We start from the raw sequence: 27,083 nt of genomic DNA, 5'->3' as shown, positions 1-27,083 counted from the left end.
ATTATTCTACAATTTCTAGGGAACTGTTAATCATAGCAACAACCTTTTGAAGATATGACAGAGTTCACTCCAAGCTATGGACCTGCATCACCCACAGAATCCTGTTACTGTGTCACAGTGCAACACTGTCAGAATTAGTGGATTCACACAAGCATTAATAGGATTAACATACTAGTTTATCAACCACTACACATACAATTCCCCAGACAACAATGCATTCCCATCACTGGGATGAAGCATGGCAGCTCTTTTACTGTGCCACAACACAGACATTTAAAAACTGGCAACAAAGGCTCCTACATGCAGGACACTTTGAGAGAGAGTCTGACAGGGCATAACAGGCTCTCTTTGGACACTGAAGTTAGTGACTCAACAGTAAAGTCACACTACCTTTTGATACCCATGAACAGACAGAGCCTCAGCTCAACCTGTCATTTAAAGTTCTGTGCCTCCTGAATTGGATTGTCACACTGAATCTGTGTGAAGTCCTGCCTTCTGAATCAGTGGCCTCACTCACAAAGCAGTTTTCTTCGACGATGGGTATTCTAAGCCATGGCTGCCCTCAACCAACCTCACTAAATATACAAATTGAAAAATCTGAGGCTGTCTACTCTCTTAAAAACGACCACAAAATTTTAAACATTATGACACCACCAGAGTCCAAAGCCATCCTGCCACAGATGTCATTCAAGGATCACTGCCAACAAAGGGAGGACTCCTATACTGTTCAAAAAGCTTCATACAAGTGAACTACAGCTAAGAGTGAAAAGAGGGTCCCTTTTCTTATACATAACCAACACTATCATGGTGCACAGGACAGATTGCAAGCTTAGTTTCACCTCTATCATAAACTTTGACCTTTCCTGCCTTTCCACACTAGGCAGAGAGCTCTCTTGCATGCATTCCTGTGTCCTTGCACCCTTGCTGCCTAAGCCCTATCAGAAGGCATTCACTTCTTCACAAGTTCAAATCTCTGGCAGCAGCAGCTATTGGAAGAATTCACTACCCTCCTGTCCAGCTCTTTGGAATGACAGGGACGGAGCTGGTGGGGTGGTTAAGCAGAGAAAAAGGTTAAAAGTAAGGACAGAAAGAAGTAAATGAAATAGAGGGAACACTGGTATCTGGTGAAAGCCAAGGAGAAAAATGCTAAATTGATGTGTGAGGGAGAGAGAAATCATGAGACAATGAGACATCAATGAATAAGGCAGCAAGAGCATGGCAAGAACTGAGCTGGTAAGCAAAGGAAGAACAGAGCAAACATTACTATTCCAGATTTCCTCACCTTTCACATCCAACTACTGAAAATGAATCCAAGGCTGCTTCCCAGGGGTTCATTATTAATCCTACCTGTGTAAGCAATCTACGTGCACTAATCACATTTCTATAATTTAAATTATTTCTTTTAGAACAAACCCAAGAATAGTACTTATAAGGTTATACTGACCACTGCTTCTTGATCCAGTAATATGCAGAAATAGTCTGTAAAAAGAATATAAAAAAATTCCTTTCACATACACCACAGCAAACTGTTTCCTAATTCAGAAAGGTATGGTAGAAATCCATCAGTTTTGTCAGCTGAAAACTGGCAGAACTGCAAACTCTTAGTACTTAGGATGGTAGAAAAAACTGACACATTGTTCCAGGGTTGTGACAGAAAACCAAATACCAGCATAGGGAGATGGCAGTAGCTGCTCTGGGTTGGGATTCCAGGTCACAGGGGATGCTCACATGGCATTATTACTCAGCTGCCCAAGAGACAGCAGAGAGAAAACAGAAGTGGGTGTTTTGACTCTGAATGCTTTGTTACTGATTTTCAAGTAGCAACAACTACTGATGTTATACTAAATCCTAGGGTTAGCACTGGGATTTTGGAAAGTAAGAACCACAAAACTGAAGTGACTCTTTCCCTTTACATGGTGTAAAATCATACATGGAGAGCTGTTATCAGCAGATTTTAATAACAAATTCAGGTCAGCTATAGCAATTTGGATTTATGCTCAAAAATTTACAATTACTATTTGAAACTGAGTACTGGAAAGTGCAAATTGTTACTGAACTCAGATTCTCAGAAGAAAGATGAGCAGAGGAGTCAAAAGGTATTTTTTACATTTGATCATTAATTTTGGATAATCAGCTGTTATCTAGCTGATACACCTGCTATTACAGTTCAGTACAACAGGGTACAGCAACTGGAACTGTTCTTTCAATTTCGAAGGTACATCACATTTTGAATATTGGAGCACTACTTAGTACCTAGATTATACTGATTGTTAAAACTAGGAATAGGTTATGATACCAAGATGGAAAGGGATGAAAATTCCCCAAAACCCATATATATGGTTGTTAAGTTTCCCCAGTAAGGTGAGAACTAGTGTAAATTAGCTTACACTTTTAAATCCCAGTTTTTAGACATCAAAAGTTTTTTCAATAAACTCAAGACTAGGGTTAGAATTGTGGAGCAAGACCATAGTGGTCAGAGTATGTAAACTTGCATTACATTGCAAATATCAGAAAACAGACATCTAGTAGCACACTGATTTTTAATAGGATAATAAATTCCTGGCTGCTGTAAGGATGGTCTACCTTACAAAAGTAATTCTGCATCAAAGTGAAAGACTGTTAATGATGTAAGACCACTGATTACATACCTGAAATCAATGAAAAGATATTAACTCACATAACTGAATTTGGTTGTCTGTTTTCAAGTCAGTAGATCTTTGTTCACCTATATTTTGTCCATGAAGTGATTTCAAAATATTTTTATCACAATATTGCACAAAGTGTTCTTTACTTTTTCTCTGCTCAAGAGATGCTTAGAATAGGGCAAGAGCAAATAAACAATATTCCATTCAGATATTGCAATAAAACCATAGAAAGGTGACAAGCAAGAGTGAAACAGGTGCCAGAAAAGACCTATTCAAAGACTAGATTATGTGTCTTCAACCACTGCATCTTCAAGTGTTGAGAAATTCAGTTCTACATAAAACTAATGGAGTGCTCTAAGCTACTTCAGCTGGCTTTGGACCTGAATGAATGATAGAGGAGGTAACAGCACAGATTTCATCTTATTCCTTTGTACACCAAACTTCTTACAAAAGTTTTTTTTTTGGGGGGGGGGGAATCCTGAAAAACAAGCAAAGCTGAACTGTATTAACTGATGAAGAGAAGAAAAAAAGAATGAAAAATGCTCTGTGAGCAAACGAGGTTATACATCACAGTCAAGACAGCCACAAATCACAAAGTGTACACCATACAATATCAGAAAGCTTTAAGCATTTGCCCAGAGTAATACCTTACCACGTCAGAAGGCTTCAGGTATCTGCCCATACAGAGTAACACCATGGCACTTCAGAAGGCTGCAAGCATCTGCTCCTCTTTGTTCTTTAGCCCAGCCTTTCCTACCCCTCGTGTTCATGCATTGCACCCGTGTGCCCTCTGTTCCCTTTGGTGGTTGCTCAGTGCACCTGGGCACTCCATGGCCCATTGCTGTCAATGCTGCTCACCTGCTTCTCACAGCTGTACCCACTGGGGATGAGGCTCTGCTGCAGCCCCACTCCCAATTACCACAAACTCTGTGCCTGCAGTTACACCCCTTGAAACACCAATTAAAGTCTTCAAAAGCTACAGCAATGGTGTTCTGCTAAATCCTAACCCTCCTGTTAAAGAGGAAGAAAGCTGAGGGGTAGGATTGTCTAAATTATTAATCTGACCCCTTGCTAGTCTGCTTCACTGGAAAAATGAGATGAATTACAGTAAGGTCAATGTTATTTTAAATTACACTCAGCAAGGTATGGAGCACTTATGCATTTCCTACGGGCTGATGTTTCTGTGTGTTCATGCATTCCCCTCATACTCCTCCTACATACAGGCATCAATCTAAGTCAAAAATCTTTCATATGTCCAAAAGGAGAAGTTAATTACAGAAAGAGCAGATTCACCCAAGAAAAAAAAAATCTTTTTACTTGAATAGCTTTGTTACAAAAGACTGGTGCTTATAAGCCCTCAGGGCAAACCCCTCTATGACAGGAGCCAATGAACTGCTATGAAGGATGGCTTAGTAAATGAGACATGGGGTTTAGGATTCAGGACAACTGAGTTCAAGCCCTCTTCAGTTAATAATTCACTGTGTGACTTTGAACAACCTGCTTAATTTATTACACCTTTGAGCTTCTTCTTTGTGTAATGCAGGTAACTGCTTCCCATCTCATATGGTGGCCAGGGTATGATCAAGTGATTCAGACTCAATCAGATGCCATCAACACCACCAACTATTGTCATTGTTGTTATGTTTAAGAGCACAGAAATTGCTGAATGACTTTTCCAGAAACACTGCCCTGGGTATGCAATGTCTGTCACAACTTCCACCAACATACTTTTCATTTCTCACAGTTTCTTCTGCAAACATCTCTCCAAATCCCAGAGTCTTGTGGGAAAGGCAAGATGCAGGCTGAAATTCTTCAGACATGTTTTGGTGAAGATGAAATGCAGATCAAGTCCAAATCTATTTCCATCCTGAAATATTTGAAAGGTCACATATATATATGAAAAACAGATGAAACATTAAATACTGGCAGCCACTACTATATGTGGCATGCTATGTGTCAGACTACAAACTAAGACTAAATGAGAGAGTGAATTTCCTCCTCTAGCTACTCTTTGAGTGTACTCTGAGCAAAGAAAATAATTTCTATTAACTACAGACTGGGTCTCAAGGGATCTGTAATCCTCTCGTGATTCTGCCAGTACGTTTCTAGGTGACTTCAGGAAGACACTAATCTTTTGCACTTGTACTTTCCTCAGATCATCTCCCAACTTTACCACCCAAAAGCAAAAAATATTTAAAGTACCTTGTCTCACAGACAGGAATAAACAAAGCACAACTATTTGAACCACACAATAAACCCTGATATTCAGCTTTTTCTACATCTATAATACAAGGTGACTGTGACACAGATGAGCGCTCCCCTTCAGCTTGGTTCCACTCGAGCTTACTTCACTTCCAAGAAAATCAGTTTTGGTGGCCCTGTCTCTTAAAAAACCAGTGAACAGTTGCGGAAAAAGTTGTGTAACTTGAGGAAAGAAAGAGCTGTATGTACCACACACCTGAATGCTGTTCAACAATGCAAAATACAAATCAAAGTGCAATGTGGTTCCAGTAACACACTCAACGTTTCATTTGCTTTAAATCACTTCACGCAACATTATTCAGTTGAATCATCTTTCCCACTCCGTCATTAATTACTACTTCCACAGAAAACACTGTTTCTTGGATAAAAAAAATTTCTTAAACAGAAAATAGTCACATTAAATCTAGCAATTCAAAAAGGAGCATTTTACCAAACGAGCCATGAAATTCGTTTTACTTTTCTGCCACTGGGATGTCAGAAAGTCTATGTCACCTTTAATAAACTTCTCCAAATGAGCATGCTGATAACTGAACAACATGACATTTCTAACAGCAAGAAGGCAGAAAATCAGAAACAATTACATTAAGAAATTAAGGGGGAAGAAGAAAAGCAGGCTGGAAGTATCTTGCTGCAAGTAAAATCTCATTAAGTTAGAGTTTTGCACCCTTCTTAGGGAAAAAGAGGTCTCCTGGGTCTAAGAGTGGCCGTGTTTCAAAGGTTATGGAAACTTTCCTATCTGTCCATCCACTCTGGCAGTCACACTCCCACCACTCCAGACTTTCACTGCTGGGACCAAGGCCCCTTTGCAGTGGGTGGCTCCAGTGACCCCATGGGTGCCCCTCTTGGCTCCCTGCACACCCCACACTCACAGTCAGACAGGGTTTCCTTACCAGCTCAGCCCTGGCTTTCCCACCACAGTGTCTCAGACATCTGGATCCTTAAAATAATTTAATCATGGTGCAGAAACACAGAAACAGCTCCAGCTCCAGCTGGTGCCTCCAGGGAGGGACCCCCCACAAAGGAATCCCTGGGTTTTACACCCTCACAGTCTGTGCACCCAGACAGTCTGGGGTCTTCCTGCAGACTCACCAGCTCCTGCTGTGTGCCAGCGTCCAGTCCCTTGGCCCGTGCCACAGGGCCCTGTGCACCAGGTCATGGTCCCTTTCCTGGGGCTCCCACCACGTCCCCCAGCCAGGGCACAACCTGCAGCTCTCCCTGCAGCTGCACACACAGCTACCTGCTCTCAGTGTACTCCTCAACAGCAGTTTCCTGTTGCACTCTTAATGAGACCATCCTGAAAACACAGAAGAGGACTGAAGAGTGAACCAACCTGTGCCTCACTACCTGAAGGGCCAGAAAAATGAGCACAAAGCAGTGAAAGTGATAAAGGCACTTGTTTAAGATACTTCAGCAACATTCTCAGTCAACAGATTTACTTGCAAGTTTGCAAGAAGAAATGAATTCATACTGAAAAAAAAAAACCCAAAACTGGAACAAAAAGAAATTGACACTTTCACAGAAAGGAAAATTCCAAGTTGAGCTCTTCTCATCTTTTTGGTCACAGATATTCTCTGTTCCTTCATATTCTCTTTTATATCATCAAAAATATAAACACAAACCTAAAGAAGGAGAAAAAACCTGACAGGTCTGCCACAGAGAATAAGAAAAAATAGCAAAAGTAAAACAAAAACAAAATTATACAAAAATTTGGGAATGAATGGAATTAAACCAAAGTAGGTATTTTCAGCTGATTGATTTTTTTCATTGCCATTTCCTGTTTTTCAATCAGCTCTAATTCTTGGCTGGAGAATTCAATGGAGCTATGTCAATTTATATTTGCTAAGGATTTGGCACATCACATTAAGTATTTCCCAGTGTGATCATCTTTCTAAGTTAAGTAATTTAAACATTTCATGCAAGTAGGGATAGAATCTATATTTCACTTTCTTGACTGATCCCAGCACAGCCAAAAAGGCTGCAATTTTCTCAAATGAGATTAATTGGAACATCTATTTGTACACGGAAAGCTTTTATGCCATACCCATGGTGCCTAACTACTCATGTACACTACACATACCCTCTCAAAATACAGTGGGAAGAACTAACTTCATAACATTGTCTGCTTTTATAAAGTCATGGAAACATCTGTGTAAGAAGTCTTCTACCTCTTGTCTGGTACACTGCACATTATCAAATCCAAGAGCCCTGATTTAATCTACACAACACATTAATATACAACACTTCCCTTCACCTACTTCATTTTTACCTGCCTGGTATTAAAGAGTAAATTCCATTGTGGGAAGGGAATTACAAACATCTTGAGAGGTGATATGGCTGGTACACCTGTATTACCACCAGTCAGCTGCACTGCAGTGGAACAAAGTGATGAACTGAAGCATTCACAGTTGAATTTTGCTAGAAAAAAGGAAGAGTGAGGGGGAAGCAAATGCATATTTTCTGTTTTGATTCTATTTTTTCTTGCTTTGGTTTTGTTGTGATTGTCATTAGAACAATATGAAGGAAGTTTTATATTTGATATGAGGCCACTGAATATACTCATGCATTCTCACCTAGAACAAAAATTTCATGTTTGTCAAACTCATTGAACAAATTAAAAAACAAAAATACATTGAAGTTTGATTTTTTTTTTCCTCTAGTATGTGAAACAGACTGTGCCAAGTCTTGCCTTGATGAAAGAAGAGAGCCCTCACTTTAGGCCTGAAAAAAATGTGGAGAAATATTTAAAAGGAATATTAGCAGAACACCATTTTACATTCAATTCTAAGCCACAGAAATCAACAGAATTTTCTTCTTTGACTAGTGCAAATCATAGATCCAGCTCTTTATGACGTGTCTTTGACAAGCATTACATATCAAATATTTGTTATTAGAACCCAATAATGTTCTGTCTGCTTACCTATCAGAAACATAGGCTTTTACAAAAAAAAGTCCCCAAATATTTAAGCACTCCAAATCAAGGAAATTATAATAAAGAGATGGAGAAAGCTCTTTCTGAAGTTGACTGAAAGGGTGCAGAACAAAACAGTAAGGGAAGTAAAGAAAAAAAACAGGCATGGGAAGAAAAATTAAAGAGTTTAATTTTTCTTAGGATAGAAAAAAAATCTGTGTCTGACAGCAAGTTAACAAATATTTCTACTTCAGTTCATGATGGTGGCAATTTTTTTTCCCAGTATGTCCCCTTGTCTTTAATAACTTGGTGTCTGAAAAGGTTTTCCTTTTCTGCCCCATGTGTCAATCTCTGGCAAACAGTTTGACCACAGGAAACTTGTAAAACAACATCAGGACGTTCACAGCACAACGTAAGGTAGAGAAAACACCTTTTAGAAACTCAGTCAAGGATTACAAATTACAGGAAGAATAAGGATAGAAGAATGCATTCCTCGCCCCAATATGTGGAAAAAAGACCAGCAGGTGATTCAAAACAGCATTTCCTGTAGACCCCTGATCTTTTGCTATTCAGGTAAGGGATTTAAGGCCACAAAATACCATTCTAACTCTCTTGTCCCACTAAACAGGCCTGCAAACTGTTGTCAAGACTACAGGTTACATAATTTAAAAGATACCCAGTTTTCATTTACAAGAAGGACACTCCCATAAATTTGTACCACTGATAATATAACTGTAAAAAGAAATAAAAACTGTGTGTTATTCCTAGTTCATGATTGTCTGACTGACTCTGTTCTCATTTCTTTGGCAATTTCCCCAGTAAGATGGAGCAAAAATAACAAACATGCCTGTCCTAGCCACAGCAACGGGTTTATTATAAAAATGTGGCAAAATGAAAACTTTCACACAAATGCCTCTAAATATAGGTGATTAATTCTAAATGAGACCACAGCACTCACCTAGCCACAGAGACAGAAACAACAGCCGTTCTTCCCAAACTTGTGACAGTAAAATCTCTGTACTGTGCTTTGAAAAAGCTGCTTTGAATGTTCAACTTCAAGGGAGGAGGGAGGGAAACCCAAGACCCAACCCAGCTGTTGAAGACACTGCCCAGTCTTTGGTCTGCTCCAGTCTCACTGTTTATAGAGATCCCCAGTTGCAGCAGGAATCTTCACTGTGCAGGTGTGACAGATGGATTAAGCCCCTCATTACCCACCCAATTTACTGAAGCTCATTTGCCATACTACTCCTATAGAAATAGACAGATTGGTTGAGTTTTAAATCTGCAAAAGGCTCTTTCTATATGTCTTTCTGATCAAGCTTATTTACACATGGAAATAAGTGTTCTGAGCACATAAAAATAAGACACTGAGCTAGGGCCCCTCAGAAAATCTGCTCATGGCAGGCAATTACACCTCTCACACACAACCTATGTAATTGTTCAACCACTCATCGGTAAAGTGTAGACACTAAGAGCTAAGACTAGGGCAGAAGAGCAGGATAGAATTTGCCCTTCTGTACTCCACATAACCCTGGTAGTTTTATAACCTTCCAGCTTTAAACAAGGCTGCCAGATCTTTCATAGATGCTGGCAATAAAGCCAATGAAAAGAACAGGCACGTCAGAAGATAGCTATGAGAGGACACTGGCATCACTGCATATTCTTCTACACTGAAAAGCAAATTAGGAGACACAGAGAAAAGAAAAAGGGACCACGTGAACCACAACTGGGAGGGCAAAAAAAGAAACAGCTGTAGTCAGAGAGATGCCAGAGACTACCAATCAATGTACTGCATCAGAAAAGCACTGTATTTTGTGGTCAGAAAAAGAGATTGAAGAGGAAAAGGCTGGATTCATACATTTATTCCCATCTTTGTCACTGATATACTTTTCTCTCCAGTTTTGATCCCACTGCCTTGTGTCACAGCATACTCACCAATAATGAATATAAGGTCTGAATTTCAGAAGTGCTTAGCACTGTAACTCTAAATTCAGTGCTACAGGTATTCAAATGCTCTGGGGGAAAACAAACAAATTAAGAAAACGCAAGTCTTTAGCTCTTACCTAACCTCTATGAGATGTTGTGGGGATTAATTAACTAATGCCTGTAAAATGTTTAGGATTTATCTACACATAAAATCCTGTAGACGTCAGAAAAATAATTTAAATCAAATGTCACGTAACCATTGAATGGTCTTGGGGAAAGACCATGCTCACAAGCTACAAAGAAACACTAAGTTGGCTAAAAGAACAGAGGAAAAGTGGACAATCAAAGAAAGACCTAGCTTGCTTAAAAATCTTAAGACATTCTCCCCAGCTTTTGAAGTCAAAGTTCGGTGAAAATTAGAGTAATAAGGCTTATGTAGGAAACAGACCTTATTTGCCATCATGGCACAGGCACAAGACAAAAGCAGGGCCAGAAGAGACGACAGCAGCACCAGCTGCCCACCACTCTCACCCCCGCCCCTTCCCCACACACCCGCACGCACACATAGATTGCCATCTTTCACCCGATTAATCCTCTCCCAGGACAGATTAACGCTTATCTGCTCAATATCCATCTGCTTTGCGATTTCAGGAGATTGTAACCAATCCCAAGGCCTTATCGGCGTCTCTCCCCCCATGGGCAGATGGGAAAAGATGGAAATCATCGTGTTCTATTAGTGACGGCAGTGACAACAGGCTAACACAGCTGCCTCTTTCCCTTGTTCCCTCATTCAGGCTCCACGGCACAGAAAGATTGCAGCATAGCAACACAGGCAAAGCCACCTTCTCCCTCTGCTTGCTATTCACCTGAATTAATGAGTCTAGAGGGGACAGCAACAGCTAAATGCTCCTTCCTAAATATGTTTAATACAGGAGTGCTGCTGTCTCTGCCCCAGCTAAAAGATCAGAATGGATTAGGCAGACAGGAAGCTGAAAGGAAAGCCTTGAACTATTAAGATTTAGGCATTTCAGACATCTGCAGATGTGCAACACAGAAACAAGACCTGCTACAGCAGTATGTTATCCTCTGGTCAGCCACTATGGTAGGGGAAACAACACACATCCATTGTCTGGACATCCCTACCTGGAGGTTGCTTTCTCCAGCTCTCCAGGGCTGCATCCACCCTTTAATCAAAACAATTACTGGCAAAGTGGGAAAATAAAATGACATCAAGGTGCACAGTTTATTTGCAAAGGAAACGTCTTCAGCTGTATACCTAAATGAAACTATGGCCTTTACGCTCACACAAATGAAAGAAATTGATTTCTGCCCTTCCACGTTCCTCATCCTTTTGTGTTCAGTCACTAGAAAGAGTATAGTAATGATTTTATTTGCAGAAATCTAAAGGAGGCGAGTGCAGGGAAATAAATCTTTTTAAAGGAACATAGTCCCATTAAAAATCTCAGTGCTGTTTAAAAATATCTTACCCATATTTCTTGAAGTAATACTCCAGTCTCCTATAACCAAAACACACAAGACAAATGTGAGGGTGAAAGAAATTTTTTTTTTTTTTAGTTTCCCTTCACTGTTAGAGGGTTCTATAACTTCTTCTGGTAGTATGTGTTCTTCCCATGTTTCTCTTTATTCATAGCAGCCACACAAGTGGCTTAAAACAGACTTCCACTAAAGTGTTCAGTTAGGCACAACAAAACAATGAATAAGGTGATTTAAGAATCAAAGTAAAATCTCACAACCTGATTAGATTTTGAATACTGAATACTTGCACCAAATTGCTTACAATCCACAGACAAAGTAGTAATTCTTAACATGGAAACACAAGCAAATTCATATTAGATTCTGTCTGGCTGCCCACTGCTATTCCTCAACAGAAATATCTATAATCCCAGAGCACAGCCACAGCAATACTTAAAACCTACATCAACATTTTCTTAGTCAGTGAACAAAGATCTCAAATCCAGTAGGATGTGTAAGCCTGAAGTCATACCTGGCACTTCTTCTTGGAAACAAGACAAGTTTTCTAATTTGAAAGAGAAGTGGTGAAGCAAACCACTACAGAGACAACACATATACAAGAACTACCTGAGCAAATCCCAAAGCACTTTTCAAAAGGTGAGTATTGAAATGTAGCATCTTTTATGGTGAAATGTGATAGCATTTAACTAAAGTGAGGCAACAGCACAAAAATGCTTAAGACAGAGAGAAAAATGTGATTTCCCAATCTGGAATTCTGCCCAGAAAACTGGGTCTAAAATATCTTCTTTCATTAAATGACCTGATGGGCTCTTTAAAACCTCCAAGTGGGAGTTCTGTACATTTCCGCGTACACAAAAACTCAGTGGTAAATGTGCTATTTGAAAAAAACAAAACAAAAGAAAACAGAAGGAACACAATGGACACTGTACATACAGTAGACAGGCGCTGTCTGAAGAAGCAGAAGAAAACATAAGAATACATTAGGCTGTTTCTAAAAATGCCCTTAATACACATACAGAAAAGCTCTAGTCCCAAAAGGTCACCTGCATGCTGCATCCAAACAGCAAAGCCCACAAAATACAAGAGACATAATGTTTTTAATAATGTAAAAAGTCACCATATAGCAGGTCAATGATCCGTTAACTCTCCTGTGACAGTCCTTTGTTCCAGTCCCTTGTGAACTGAGGCAATAGCTGGCTGAATCAGTATAAGAGTCTATGCTACTGATCTTATACTGGTCTTCTAACAAATATGGAATCCTCTCTGCAATTGTAGGGTAAATAGAGTGCCTTACTGTCCTTGCTGCAATTATGCTCATAATAAACCTGAAAGAGTATTTAATCACTCTTTCACAGATGAGGAATGAGATATTTTAGCCAGCTGAATCTCACTGTTTCTCATGGGTGTCTTTCAAGTGTTAAATGTCTTTCAAGTGCTCAGATTTTGTGAATAAGAGGAAAAATGGGGGAGAAAAAAATCACAAAATGAACCTGCTGGACACAAAGGAGTGCACATCCCATCCACTGGCACAGGTCTCACCTGCTTTCTACAATTCAGTGCAGCCTGAGAATTAAGTACATACTGTATCTCTTCTCCAGCCATAGATCCTAGGAGCTAAAGTATGATCACTAAGGAAATGAAAAGTAAGTTCAAAGACCTCTCTGGAATCTTGTGCTATAGGTATCTTTTTCAGAAGAACAAGTCATGAAAGAAGGAATCCCATGAAATCTAGCCTCAGGGTGGCTTTACCTCACATGGCATGTACAAAGGAAGGAAGAGGGAGGTATAAATTATTCCCTTTGGACATTAGTGTCTAGAAGAACTTAACCCTAATGGCAATTCTGTGAGAGAATCTAGATCTGTCATATGAATAAAGGAGATGTGCACAGGAGTTCTCTGGATTTGCAAAAAACTTTGGTCTTGCTCTCCTGTGAGTGCTGACCAGCTTATGTTCCAAGATGAAAAGGTGCAGCTCCTTCAAACATAAGCCTAAAAAATAGAGCACAGCTCCAATGGGAGCTATGAGACTTTGAATTCCTGCCTAACATCTTCCTTCTGTCACAGAGAGGGAAAACACAGTCTCACAGTGGGGCACTGCTGCTCTCAGAAGTACATGTATACATTAGGAATGACTGATTTAAGGAGTCACAGCAGAGGACATCCTCTACAACATAATCACTTGGTAACCTTCCTCAGTACCTATTAACATTTCCCCTGTTCCCCACTTCAAAGCTTGTAAAACAATCATAAATATTGAGTAAACATACTAATATGTTTTTTAAAACAGCCTGGAAAAGGCTTTGATTTGATAGCATGCATGAGAAATGATCAAGCTTTAACTCTTGCCAAGTATTTTTAAATTATTCTTGAAAGAATGACTGAGTTGAAAGAAGAAAGCTACTCATTTAGAGGTCAGCGTTCTAGGCTGCAATGCTCAGTGCTAGCCAGCATATGCCATTGCCAGAAGGAATTATCCTAGCCTTTCCCTTGTCCAAAATATAGTTTGTGATGTAGCTTTGGCAATGCTCAGTTCAGGCACTTACAGGTTATGATCAAATTATGTCATGTTATGATCAGTTTATGTCAGGTTGACATGTAAATATTCTGTCTGCTTTTGCTTACTTGTTTGCTGGTAAACAAGTCTACTGATTTTTTTTTTTTAACCCTACAGTCAAGCTTTAGTTATGAAGAATTTTCTGTATGTCAGCTGTAATAGGCACTCTTGACATCATCTGCCCAAGTCTGGGTTTGTGGGGGTTTTTAATTAGTTTGACACATTCAGGAAAATGTAATGGGTTTTTACCCTCCTTTTCATGAAATAGTTCCACAATCCTGTCAAGGGTCACACTAAGAGCCACATTACATGATCTAGAACGGTCCTCTCCAACACTGCCTTGCCCTTCTGTTTGCCTGGGACTACCTACCAGATACAGATTCAGATACTCCAATCTGGTATGAGGAAGTGGACAGTGTTTTGGATTATGGCGTGTCTAGAAAATAATGCTGTGGTAAAAGTTAATTCACAACCCTCAGTGAGCTCTTCCCACTTCCTTCTCATGCTGTATGTTCTCCTTGCCCTGCTAATTGACTCCACTGAGGCAAGGCTCATGCAGCACAATACACCTGGCACAATGCAGTTCCTGATTATGAATTTTTGTATTTACATGGTTCATCTGGAGCAAGAACTTCCAATCTCCTCAGGCACTGCAGACTCACCGGAGAACCTTGCAAAGACAGTGATCAGCACTGTAAGAAAGCAGCAGTTTGAGTTATCATCAATACTTGCCTTCCCTTTTCTCCTCCAGCTGTATCTTCAGCCACCTAGATTGATAATTCTTTTTAATTACATCTCATTCAAGCCATGCAGTAACTGCTGTTTCACAAATACCTGATGTCTGCAATAGTCAATCCATGGCCTCACATTAAACCTCCACTTACATTCTACATCCTTTATCTCCTTTCCTCACTCCTTTTTCTTCCATTACATCTTGTACAGCACAGCTTGTTAACAGTACAGCTTGTTATCACACACTTGGTTCTTGCCCCTTCTCTGTTCTCTTAGCAAGCATCTCAAAACACAAGCAGAGTAGCAAAGACTTCTAACTCCAGTAACTGCAAACACTGAGCTTGCTTCTCTATGTCTGCTGCTGCCTCAACTTGTCTTTAGCCTGTCATCTCCTCACATTAAATCTCCCATCTCTTTACAGAGCTAATAACATCAGATATAAGTAACAGGACTGTCGTCTTACTCTCATTTTCAATTCACAAACATGCAAGATGTACAGTCTGGTGCACTGCAATCATTCTCAAGTCATTCTGGTCACAAGAGTGTCCTGATTACAGACTCTACAAACATGTACATATTCTACAGCCATGTAGAATACACAGCCATGTGTAGGGCACATGTCAATATTCTACAGCCATCAGATTAAGACTTCTTTTCAAGAAGCAAGGGAGATTTTTCAGATGACAAAATTTATATAATTTTATTGTAAATCAATGTATTTTAGGTCTTTTCCCCTATTACATTTTATACTGAGCATAATTTAGTGATTTTGCCTACTGGGACCCCTAGGCTTGCTGATTTCACACTGGTATTTGGCATTGAAATTGCACTATAGGCATTGGTCCATATTTCTTACTCTCTCTGAGAACGGTTTGTGCTTCTCCATCTGCTTGTCTGACTGGAGGGACATCTAGGAATAGTAATGGTTCTGACTCCTTTGCCCACATGCTACATATTCTAAAGCTTCAGTGGGGAGAATCGATGCCATTTTTCACCATTTGTTTCACCAAGAGTTACGTCAAGGTTAGGGTCAAAAATGGCAAGGCAGCAGCTGGCTACTCCCTTCAGGAGTTTGGCTGTAGTGCTTTCTCCCTCTTCTCAGAAAGTGCTGAGTGTAGATTTTTGCTTCGACAGGGGAGGACCTGATAATCCCCTGGTGGGTGATACCATCTGTCTGCTCAGGAACACATCCTGACATCAGAGAGACACAGAATGGGCTGGTACACAATGAGCTCTGAGGCCCACAGTGCCCTCACCACTGGGCACCCACCCCACGAGGAGCGGTCACGCCTGTAGCCACCCCCTTATCTTCGGGTAGTAAAACCATTTAAAGGATTGCAGTCTGTTCCCATTCACTGAAGTCAACATGGTGGTGGTAGTAACCTGCACCAGCTGAAGTAAGGGAAAGCTGATTTCTAGACTGATGCAGAATTAGGTCTCAAACAGCACGTCCTTGAGGGGCCTTTCTGGAGAACTGCCATTCTAATATAGTTCATGGAGTGAAGGCCTGGAGCTTGGAAGAGAAGCCTGGAAAAGAGGTGAGGGCAAGGAGGGGTAGAGGAGGTTAACATGCTGCAATGACAGCTACTAAATCTTACTTTCCCAATGGATGTTTTCAAGTGTATGTTTAATTGATATTCTTATGTGCCTCTGGCTACAGCACTTACTGCTTTATTCCATTAGGACTCACAGTTTACAGCATTACATTATTTGGAAAGATGAAACAGGTAGAATTCAGAAATAATGCAATAAATCTTTCTGCCTCATAAAATCATCCTCCTACCTTTCCTCCTGTCTACACCTGAAAACACAGTTCTTGTTTTTCTGTTGCAGCCAGTACATCACATGTCACCCTTAGGACATTTGCAGTAACTTTTGGAGAGGAGAAATAAACTTCCCTTTGCTATGGAGCACAGAGATAAAACACTCACCCATGGGGAAGAGGAATCAATATATAGATTACAACAAAAATATTCACAAAGGTGTCCAGTCACTAGAACATCTGAAGTACAAAGTGCAGGCAAGTTTGCACCAGTAAAGGCTTTTACATTGCTGGCAAAGAGCTCTTTAATAGTGGCCGTCCTGGACAGAGCCAAATGAGACTCGAATCTGCACCCACTGGAGTCTCTGCCTCAGTGGGGGAGTGCACCTTTCTCAAAGTGCTGGAGCCATTAAGCCAAAATGCTATTTTGGTTACTCTGCACCACAATGAGAAGGTTTCTGAGGGAGAGCAGGTCAACAGGACCCTAGTAACCTTCCATTTTTCCAGGGGGTAGAGAGAACACAGCCCGACTGCAGCTGCATCCAGCAGCCTTCCCAACTTCATAATAACTAGGGAGCCCAAATCAAGGCTTTTTTGTTTTAGTGGACTCTGGTGACATTACAAGTGAACAAATGAACAAAGTAGCAAAAGCTTCTAAATTTTATAATTCCTAATTCAAGGCAGATATGAGTGGCTTTTCCAGCTTTTCTAAGATGGGCAACCTTAACTCTGCATTCTTTGTTTCCCTATTTGTTCTTGTTCTTAATGTTCTAAAAGCCATTACTGATACACACTTACAACTGGAAATTTACAAAGAATGTGCCTAAAGAAAAAAGAAGCAGCCTTTTGGATTTGACTGCACAACCTTGAGATGTACCTGTCAGTGAGTCCTGTCCTAATCAGACATCCACTGTCTCCCTGAAGGAAGTCCCAACATCACTGCAAGCTAATTTTTATTACTGGAAAACATAAATATCACATTTCTGCAAAAGTGCTAGGCTCACAGTTCAATGATTAGTACATACCTGCTTAGGCTTCAGAGTATCAGAAAGGATAGCATTTTCCTTATACCTACCAGAGGATGGATGTTCTTCTCAGTACTACAGGAGGAGACTGAAATATGGTTTCAATCAATCAGTAGATGGAGTCAACAGGATTACAATGTCAGGAAAAAGGACCTTACTTCTTGTTAGAAGCAGGAAATTAAAATGCACACTCTAATACTAGATGTAGCCATAAGAATTAACAACAAAACTGCTTTATTCAAACTAAAAACAAGTTCTGCCTACTGTCCATGACTACTGCAAGTTCTACATCCTCAACCATTTTTCTGGGGAGGTTTGAGTATTGGAGCAAGTTCTCACACTGCCATAATGCTGACTCATGGAGATTTTAGTGAAAGAACTACAGCATTGCCACAACAAAGCCACAATCCTAGCAGTCCCAAGATATCTTTAGGATGTGAAAAACCCAGCACGTACATAAAATCCTTTTATCAGCTAATAACAAATACTACCACTATTTTCTTATTTAAATGTTCAGACATCAGCTGTAAAGCAATAAAAACATCAGTCTGAAGTTACTCCTCTCTTGCCCTTCTCCCCATTGAAATTACCATATATAAAGCAGAGATATTAAAAGTACTTGTCATTATACAGCTCTATATAAAGCTGAGGATCAAACTCTGAAAGTTACTTTGCTCTATCAAACCTCATTTAAACATACAGGAGCTGCAAGCAAGCAGGCTTCTGCAACTCATGGGACAGGAATATGAAAAAGCAGAAGTTTTACAGACTGCTCCAAAAATGAGCTGTTTTTTTTTTGTTTACTTACTTCTTTACCTTTTGGACAAATACTGTTGTTATATACTTCTATTTTTTTGTAAATAATAAAGAGGAATTTACTATAATATTCCTCCTTGAAGCAACTTTTTCTAATGACACACACAGCGTATGGGTGGGAAAGACAAGCAGAGAGGAGAGAAGAGATAAAATAACTCTTCACACTGCTAAGGTCATGGCAACCTTGAGTGCTCCTCTAAGGAAAGATCTGGCATCCTTTCTTCAACTGCTTATACCTCTCACAAGGGTCTATTTGCAGTTAACTCTGTGAAAGCCTTCTGGCACTACAGAGCAATGCTCAGCAGCACAGGATTTGCACAAGAGAAGGCAACAGAGTGAAAAAGGGGTAACACGACACACAAACATACAACCAACCTATTTTCAAAATGTGTTCAGCGGCAATAAACCTCACTGATAGCAGCTTCAACTCAAAGCCTGGGAAGCCCCAGCCCCTGCTGCTATGATCTGTGCTGGGCTGTCTGACTGTACGAAATGAAGGCAGGGCTTGACACAGCAGACCCACAGGAAGCTAAGTGCTACTGTGTAAAATTGCTTTGCAATGCACGCGTCCTGCTCAAAGCCAACTCTGCTTCCTGCACCTTGAGCATCAGAAGGGATTTAATTTCCCTGCAAGGGCCCACAAGAAATGAGCAATACAATGTGCACAGTGGGCATAATCCTTGACTCTTGTTGACGCCACACAGAAATCCATTCTGTCTTCTTCTAATCCTTGCGCACAGCCGAAGCTTGCATGATGAAGCTGAAGGGACAGGAGCTATTTATAGCCTTTAATTTCATCCTGCATCAGTGGATTTTCAGGCAAAGGAAACAGAGCTTTTAGGTTGTTTCCCTTTTTAACCTGTTCAGCGCTCACAGCTTGGAGAAGTCAAAATGGTTTTATTTCAGAGTCATTTAATGGTTTCAAGGAAATAAATATCAAAAAAATAGGTCAAAACCGCTAATGGTTCAAAGGCACGATTTCCTCACAGGTCAGCAGTGATGCAGGGTTTCCCACTGCTGCCCCTACAGCTCTGCAGATGCAGTGTAACAAGGGGATATGCAAAGCAATGTAGCTCCCCACAGCTTCAAGGGCTACGCAGACAAACCGCAAACAGAAGGACGCACCTATCACTTCTTCTGTGCTCGGCCCTCAATTCCCATTTTCTGGTTTGTTTTCCATTTCCCCCTTTCAGTGTAGTCTCCTGCTCCACTGGCACCCTTTTCACTGTGGTCACACCATTAGAGCAGATGAGTTTCCTGCAGGTACACAAAGCAGACCGAGAGCTGCCTTCATGAGATAAGAGACCTCCAGAGAGACTGGAGCCTCTTAAGCCCCCTAATCCACCAGGCACACAACCCTTGCCACTCGCAAGCAGACCCGACGGAACAACTCGCAGCAGCCAAGACCTTGCACCAAGTTCACACTTCTCATCTGCATTTTTACAAGCTCATTGCCTATTCAGTGTTTTTTCTCATTACTTTTGTTTCCTGGGATTTGACATTCTAAATCTAGTATGGGATCTATTTTACTTTGTCAGGCATGAGCGAATCAGACACAAGGAATCTTTTTTTTCCTTCTCATGTGCAGGGGAATAAATTTTGTGAACATGATTCTACTAAAAGCTGTTCGTGAACATGAATTTGTCTTTGCTTTGTCAACAAAGCCCATTCCAGCGAAACTGAATAGCTTAATGTGCATTTGTTAAGCACATGCAAAAGGAAACATTAAAAAGCAAGAACAAATTATAATCAGCGTTCATGAAAACATCTGTAAAAGAAGAAACTAAAGAAACTAAAACAAGAAGAAACTAAAATGCCAGCGAAAAAAGAAGAAATCTAGGTATTAAAATCACATGGTCAAACTGATTAACAAGTTGCTTATTTAGCCATGTAAGTTAATACTTGTATAATTAAGTAGCATATCTATCTACAACAGCCATGCCTGCCTGGCTACACCCATGCAACTGATCTGGAAGCAGTGCTGGCCCAGGGCTGATGGATAACTATCTGAGAATAAGGAGCAGGCTTTGACCCACCTCAAAACACAATGACATTCAAAAAGTCTAGCTGAATGATTTACGTTCCAGATGAAAATCCCAAACTTGCACTCTGCCAATCCATAGGAACAAAAAATAAAAATCAGTAACAGAAACCAAACCATGAGGTAAACCCAAGCAGCACCAACCCTTTTAACAGAAGACCAACAGCACATCAGACTGAGTGATGAGCAGAAAGCCAGAAACATCAGAGGTGGGACACAGGTGTGCAGTAAAAGAATTGTACTTCTGCATTATAGCTACAGTGATTTTTCCAGGCCAGACCAGTGCTTTTTCTAAAATTAAAAAGACATCCAGACCTGGAGATCAGTTTTTGGGACGTCACTATACAGAAAAAAAATTCAAATTTCAATTTTGTTGTGTTCTCCTTTTTATTTTTTTTTCTAGCCCAGACAACAGGAGTTAATTCTAATGTCTGAAAAATACCAATACATCCTTTCTTTTCTGCCTCCTTCTCCCTTTATACTTCCCCTCTCCTTGATCATATCTTAATTTTTAAAGAGCTTCCATGGGGGATATCCTTTAATTTTAAAACTAAACTTACTACACCAAATGACTGATGGTATAAACTTTTACAGCTTCAACAAAGGCTACAAACTTTACTAATTGGTAATTGACTTATCTCTTTTTTTTCTCTCCTTTGGTAAGTTTTGAGTCAAATCTCTTTACTGAGGATTACAAATTCACCCTTATTTCCTGCTCAAATGTTAGTATTCACACTGGGTTGGGATTTTTCCAATCAGTTTAAGAAAATTAAACACCTTATAGCCATTGTCCTTCAAAAACATCAGATACCTTACTCCCTCAGGAACCTAAAAAATCCTATATGTAGTCAAATCCTTCCCTCAATTACACTGGTGAAGAAGCAGAGTTATCCAGAGGGGTTTTGCAGACATGGCAGAGAGGCCATGAGCTTAGATTTAACTTCTGGAGAGTGGCATGTACAATACATCTTTCCTGACCTGCAACATTTGAGGACATATTGATCAGATTAAACTACCAGGCTGGAAATAAGACAGGATTTTGAAGGGAAATACATGTGCACATATATAAAAATAATAATCTTTATAGTTACAATACTCTTCTATATCAATGGACAGCATTTCGCAAAAAAAAAAAAAAAAATAGCAGCGCACCTCAATGCAGCTGTTCTGATGTCAACTTGGAATACAAGTTTACATGAAAGAAATCTTGTAGCTTGTTCCGTCCAGCCCACCCAAACGTGGACTGCTGCAATTCCTACATGTTCCTCACAACCTGGCCCTCCAATAGAGCATTTGTACCTACATGGAATAAACAAAACAAGGAATCCCTTGAACCTACTGAAGCAAAGTCCAGAAGAACAAGTCTGTTTGGGGAGGAGGGGAATGTAAAATCAGTAGACATATATAGATAAATCCCATGACCAAACTTGCAAAAATAAATGAAAAACCATTTTTTATGAGCAACTTGTCTGAGATTTTTGGAACTCTTCTGTGAAAGTGCCCAGGTGACTTAGATAAAGGCTTAGGCTTTAATAAATAATTTCTCCTCTCCTCATCTACCTGCTCCATTAATCTGGCCTTCCCTCTCCTGCCAGATCTGCTAAGAGGACATAATCCCCCAGCTGTGACATCAGTGTCTGCTGCTGTGGGGAATGGCTGGCAATACCACTAATACAGGATTATGGTCAGCATGTGGCTGTGTGTGCCAAGGAAAGCACACAGATGTGGGGAATGATCCTGAGCTGCATCCAACTGCTTGCCTCTGTTCAAGATCACCACTGGAATAACACACCCCACAGGGCCGTGGAGCAGGTCTGCAGGAAGACACTGCCTCTCTGCAGGAATAGCCATCCCTTTGGCATTGATTCCACACAGGCAGCTGAAATCCTGCATGGTTTGTACATTCAATCTCTTTACAGAATCAAGTTTGGGAAGCTGGGCTGTCCTCGTTGCCTGGCCTCATGAGGGTCTGTTCCAAGTCTCTGCTGGGCCTCACTTCATCATTATCCCTATTTTCCTATCCAGTACCTGCATACCTGAACACACATAGATTCCACAGAAGCCATTCCTTCCCTATTTATTCAACAGATGATGTCCATATCTTTACTGACACATTTACAAAAAAAGACAACAATATCAGAGTAGTTTACTGACTGAGAACAAGTCCCACTGAGTTCAGTATCCAAAACTGAACAGTTTAGCCTGGCAGATCTAGCCTGAAAATTTTACATAAAACCAGGGTAAACCTCATCAACATCCAGAGTTTCTTCATGACCCAAATATAAGTGAAAATTTGCTGGCATAACCCTTCCAAATGTATTACATCTCTGACATAAGCACAGCATCCACATCTGAAACAGAAGTCATCTGAATTCAAACCTCCCTGTCAAGTAAAAAACAACACAAATATGGGAATCAAGTTTCACTTTGTACGTAAGATTGTACACATCATGACAAACAGGAAAAGCGCATTCCAGTTTTAGAAGTATAACTAGTAAATCATATACTGTTTAAATAGTACAGTATATATATGTATTGGAAACTACCCCTAAAACTAAAATGACTTTTCAAAAAGTGATCCACACATCAACCTTGAACAGATGTAGTTGGTGCTACTGTACCTCTCTATCCACTTTCAACAGAATATTTTTTAAGTTATTTTAGTCATAAATAAAGCATAACAAAAATCACCCCAAAGAAATTTCTTGCTTTTGTCCACAGCCCTTTAAGGAATATTCTCCTTGCCACGTATTCATTTATAGAGTTGGTTATGAATGAGTAACGACAGTAACACAAGACACTTTTGGGACACCATGAACCAATTCTTCATTACATGGAGAAACACAAGGAGGCAAAATGAAGAGCTAATTCCCGCACAGTCTGCAGTTCAGAATGGCTTCTAAATCTATGCTCCAAGATGCTGTCTTTTTGTCTGTTACTGTAAACCCTTCCAACATAATGAATAAATAAAAGCAGCTAGATTACATAGTATATCACATTAATGACCAGAAAACGGGCATTTCTATCATCTGCCCACTTCTCACTTTTATTACCTATAGCACTGCTGACCCCAGTCACCTCCTGAGTGTTATTCCCATTGAACCTACTCTCTACAGCCTGGGGCCAAGAGGACTAATGACACATAGCTTAAAACAGAAGTCATCAGCAATGCCAGCAGTGCCCTCCAGTTGGGAACTGCAGCAATACCACTTGTAACTGCACCTACCTCAATACCACACAGGCTTTGAAAAGGCTGTTTCGCAGAGTTTTCACAATAGCATGCACCTTGGCACAGGGCAAGTGTGGCAAAACTTAGTTCCCAGAGATAACAGATCTCATCAGTTTGTGGAAATGTGGTAGGAACAGAAACTTGATTAGCAACCCTGCATGCCACCAACATTCAATGCAATCTGTCTTCTTCTCTGAAGAACAGCATCAGTTGTCACCAGCTTGCCAGGAAAGAGAGGAGGGAAAAAACCAAAGTAGAGAGACTTTCAATGGTAGGGCATATCTGAACTTAGATTTGCTGTGGAGTGGTATGCATAATATCCATAGTAAAGAAATCAAACCAAAGTAAGGTAAGTCCTCAATTAGTTTGTGTGGTATCCAAGTACAATGCCAGTAAGAGAGGACTATGATATCAAGAGAAGAATTAGCAAGGCAATTAGCTCAAAAACTATTTGTGAGAAGTAGCATTTCTTTAAAAATTATTTCATCTTGTTTCTATTGCATGGCAGCCTTTCCTTGAAGACCCCTTCCCCATTTTCTCAGCTATGTAACAAGAAAAAAGCAAAAAATATCACAGATCATAATTTCAACTATTTACAGCACAGTCAATCACACAAAACCCACATATGTGTCCGGCACATCTGCCACCATCCTGCAGGCAAACAAAAAAAAAAAAAAAAGGATCCAAGACACGCAACAAGATTTTCAGCATATGAGTTGCGATGATGTATTTGCAACGCAGCATCACGGCTACAAGCTGCCCTACAGGGGCACAAGCAGATGGCTTGATATTATTCTCCAGACCTTGGATTGCCAAGTGGTAATAGGGCTGTAAATCACCACCTTAAAAAAAATCAGACTGAAAGTGTAAACGAGTGGGTTTATTTCTCTGTCAAAACGTGCATGGTATATCTATATTGCTGCCCGTTGTACAAATATTTTCTTCTTCAAGAAGCTCTACATGTAATGTTCTGGCTTAACAGCTGGCCAGCCTCCAGTAGCCCAGAGAAGCAGTACCTACTTGCAGACATTAGTTAGAAATATTAAGCCACACTTCAGAAGGAAGAGACTGGAGATGGATTCAGATTCTCTAAATTTTGAATGAAATACTTCAGATCACCTCAGTTCTCAAACTGTCATGATCCTATCAGATATATATGAAACACAGCAAAAGAAATGTTACTTTCTCTCTATTTCTCAAAACAGTTAAATCTCTTCTTAACCCCTAAACTCTCCACTGCTTATACAACAGTCTGGGCTATAACTAACTCCAGACTCCCACCACCACCAAACTGCACTGTACTTTGCTACATCATCTCTGCCCACTCCAAAGTTCACTGAAGTCAGTAAAATGCTATCTGTTCAGAGCAATGGCTGTGGATCAGGATCTCTAGATTCCAGGAAGTTTACCCAAGCTCTCACCTGGTACTTTGTTTTTGTTTTTTCTCTAGATTAAATCAGACCATTGAATTTGAGACATTTTAGATAATATTGATGTTAAACTGGGAGTGGGGGGAGCAGAGGTGGGAGCACTGAATAATTAAGCTTAAGCACCCTATTAAAGGATGAATTATTTAATCTCTATCTTGTTATAAAACAGAGAATAAAATGGAAAAGGATTGATTTCAATAGGTGCTGCTGGTAATACTTAACAATTGAAAGTCTGAAACTGAAGAAATAATTTTTTTACAAGTGGGTTATGGACCAAAAGTTGATGAAAAATTCTAATGTATGGAACAACAGTCAACCTAAAAAAAGAACTTCATCACAAACTGAGCAAACGTTTGAAGTGGAAAGGAGAGGGAAAACACTACTTCTGCTCAACTAGAAAGACAACATTATTTAACACATGAAAAATGAGACACAAATTCAGAGTTTCTATAACTGGTGATGTCTCAAAGATATATTAGATTTCCTTTTTATCCTCACTTCTTCGCCAAGAGGTATAAATGTCACCTTCTCTTCCCTCTCTGTCTCCACAAGGTCAGGGAGCTTTACACCCTTCTTCCTGGGATGACTGTGAATCTTGCCTGTTCAGCACACTGCCACAGAGACTATTGATCTCTGCAGTTGTACCACAGTCAATGACAGCCCCCTAGGAAACTTAGCTGGAGAAGTCTGCCCAACTAGAGGAATCTAGGCAGGAAAAATATCTGAAAGTAAGTGTGATTATGGAAAGGGTTTCAAGAATCATCCCCTAGGAGAATTTTAAGAAAGAATGATGAAAATAAAAAATGCACATTATTTTGGTAGTGACCAAGTTCAAAGGAAAGAGATTAAAAAACAATTCAGTCAACATCCAACTTTTCTCCCAGGCTAGCCCAACAAGGATCACAATGCCTGTAATTCAGTATGTCTGTTGCAACAAGCATTAAGCATGAGGCCCTCAAAAACTGCCTGAATGTCTTCAAAGAACAGAAAATGCTAATGCTTTAAGGCCAAATGATAAGCTTCTAATAGTCAGTACTGAAATCAGTTTCTTAATCACTCCTTAATAGCAAATTGGTTTTTGGAAGTCTAATAACTTAAAATCACCAAGATTTTAAATACCAGTCCTGAATGAAACATGTTGGAAGATATTCTTTGCTATTAAATCTAGAGACTCAAAATTTAGCCTAGTTTCTAATTCTCACTGATATGCCCAACAAGACAATCAAAGTGTTCTTGCAGATACAACAGTTTTCTTAATAAGCAATTCAGACACCAGAATCTCCAGTCAGTTCATTACTGCTTCATTAGCACATTCAGCTTAGGAGTTAGGAACAATTGCTTACTTGAATTACTTACCTAACTTAGTCCTTCTTTTTTTCAGAAAACTTAACAGTTAAAGATTAATCTAAATTAAATGTTTTTATCCTCTTGCATTATAAACTTGGAGGAAAAATGAAGAGATCTTGAGATGTAAGAAGCAGTGACATTTAGAATCACCAGCACCATCTATCACTGAAATCAATGTAAGCACGAATCTGGGGGAATTATTCCATGAAGCAGTGAGCAGATGGATAAATCTTCTCAATAACACATTCAGGGTCTCCCTAACAATACAGCACTCTGATTTTCAGTTTAGGAAACAAAGGGAACAGGCAAAAGGTAAAAGCTATAGGTAAGCATAAATTCGAGTTAGGAATAAAAGGGAAAATTGGATTTTCCCCATTGTCACAACAAAAAGACACTCAAACCTGGCTTACTCCTTGTGTTCTTGCATGGATGACACCTTGCTATTGCCAAGTGTAGCACGTTGCACTTGGAATTGGGCCTACCCAACTGCATTAAAATTCTGATTCAGAACATTAAGGATTAGATTTATAGCCCATCCTACACTGACCACAGAAACACTGTCATGCTAAAACTGGAGGCTCTGACATCACTCCATGAGTAAGAAGAGCACAAGAGCAATAGTAGTTCTGTGTCAGCCACAAATGTGACATTTTTCAGGGGTGGGGAAGGGAATGAGTGGACGCATCCGCGCTCGCCTGAGCAGACAGGCAGGCACACACACAAAGACACAAATCTATCCTTGTGCCAGCATTCACTGCTCTGTCTTCCTTGAGAAGCTACACCCACTTATGTTGATTTGCTCTGCAGATACTTTTAGAACCAGATCAACCTGTGCAAATCCACAGAACCATAAAATCCAGTGGAGTAGTGCCAGCGTGCAGCAGTGGAGAATCTGAATCTTGCTGTACCTTT

At 40.0% G+C, this 27,083-nt stretch overlaps 1 protein-coding gene across 15 annotated transcripts in view; it reads right to left on the bottom strand.

The window, feature by feature from the left end:
• The window catches only part of BRSK2 (BR serine/threonine kinase 2), a 304,017-nt gene that overhangs the window by 211,305 nt on the left and 65,629 nt on the right, over window positions 1–27,083 (bottom strand). Inside the window, exon 1 of one of the 15 annotated variants that reach the window (XM_068193909.1) lies at window positions 3,298–3,377. The exons of the other annotated variants lie outside the window; for them this stretch is intronic. The gene's annotated coding sequence lies outside the window, so the exon portion shown is untranslated. Of the gene's footprint in view, window positions 1–3,297; window positions 3,378–27,083 lie in introns of those variants that run through there. 15 annotated transcript variants of the gene reach the window in all.

This window comes from Anomalospiza imberbis, chromosome 6, assembly GCF_031753505.1.
Source record: "Anomalospiza imberbis isolate Cuckoo-Finch-1a 21T00152 chromosome 6, ASM3175350v1, whole genome shotgun sequence".
NCBI lineage: Eukaryota > Metazoa > Chordata > Aves > Passeriformes > Viduidae > Anomalospiza > Anomalospiza imberbis.
Note: the sequence above shows the minus strand (reverse complement) of the source record. Positions and strands in the feature narration are given on the sequence as shown.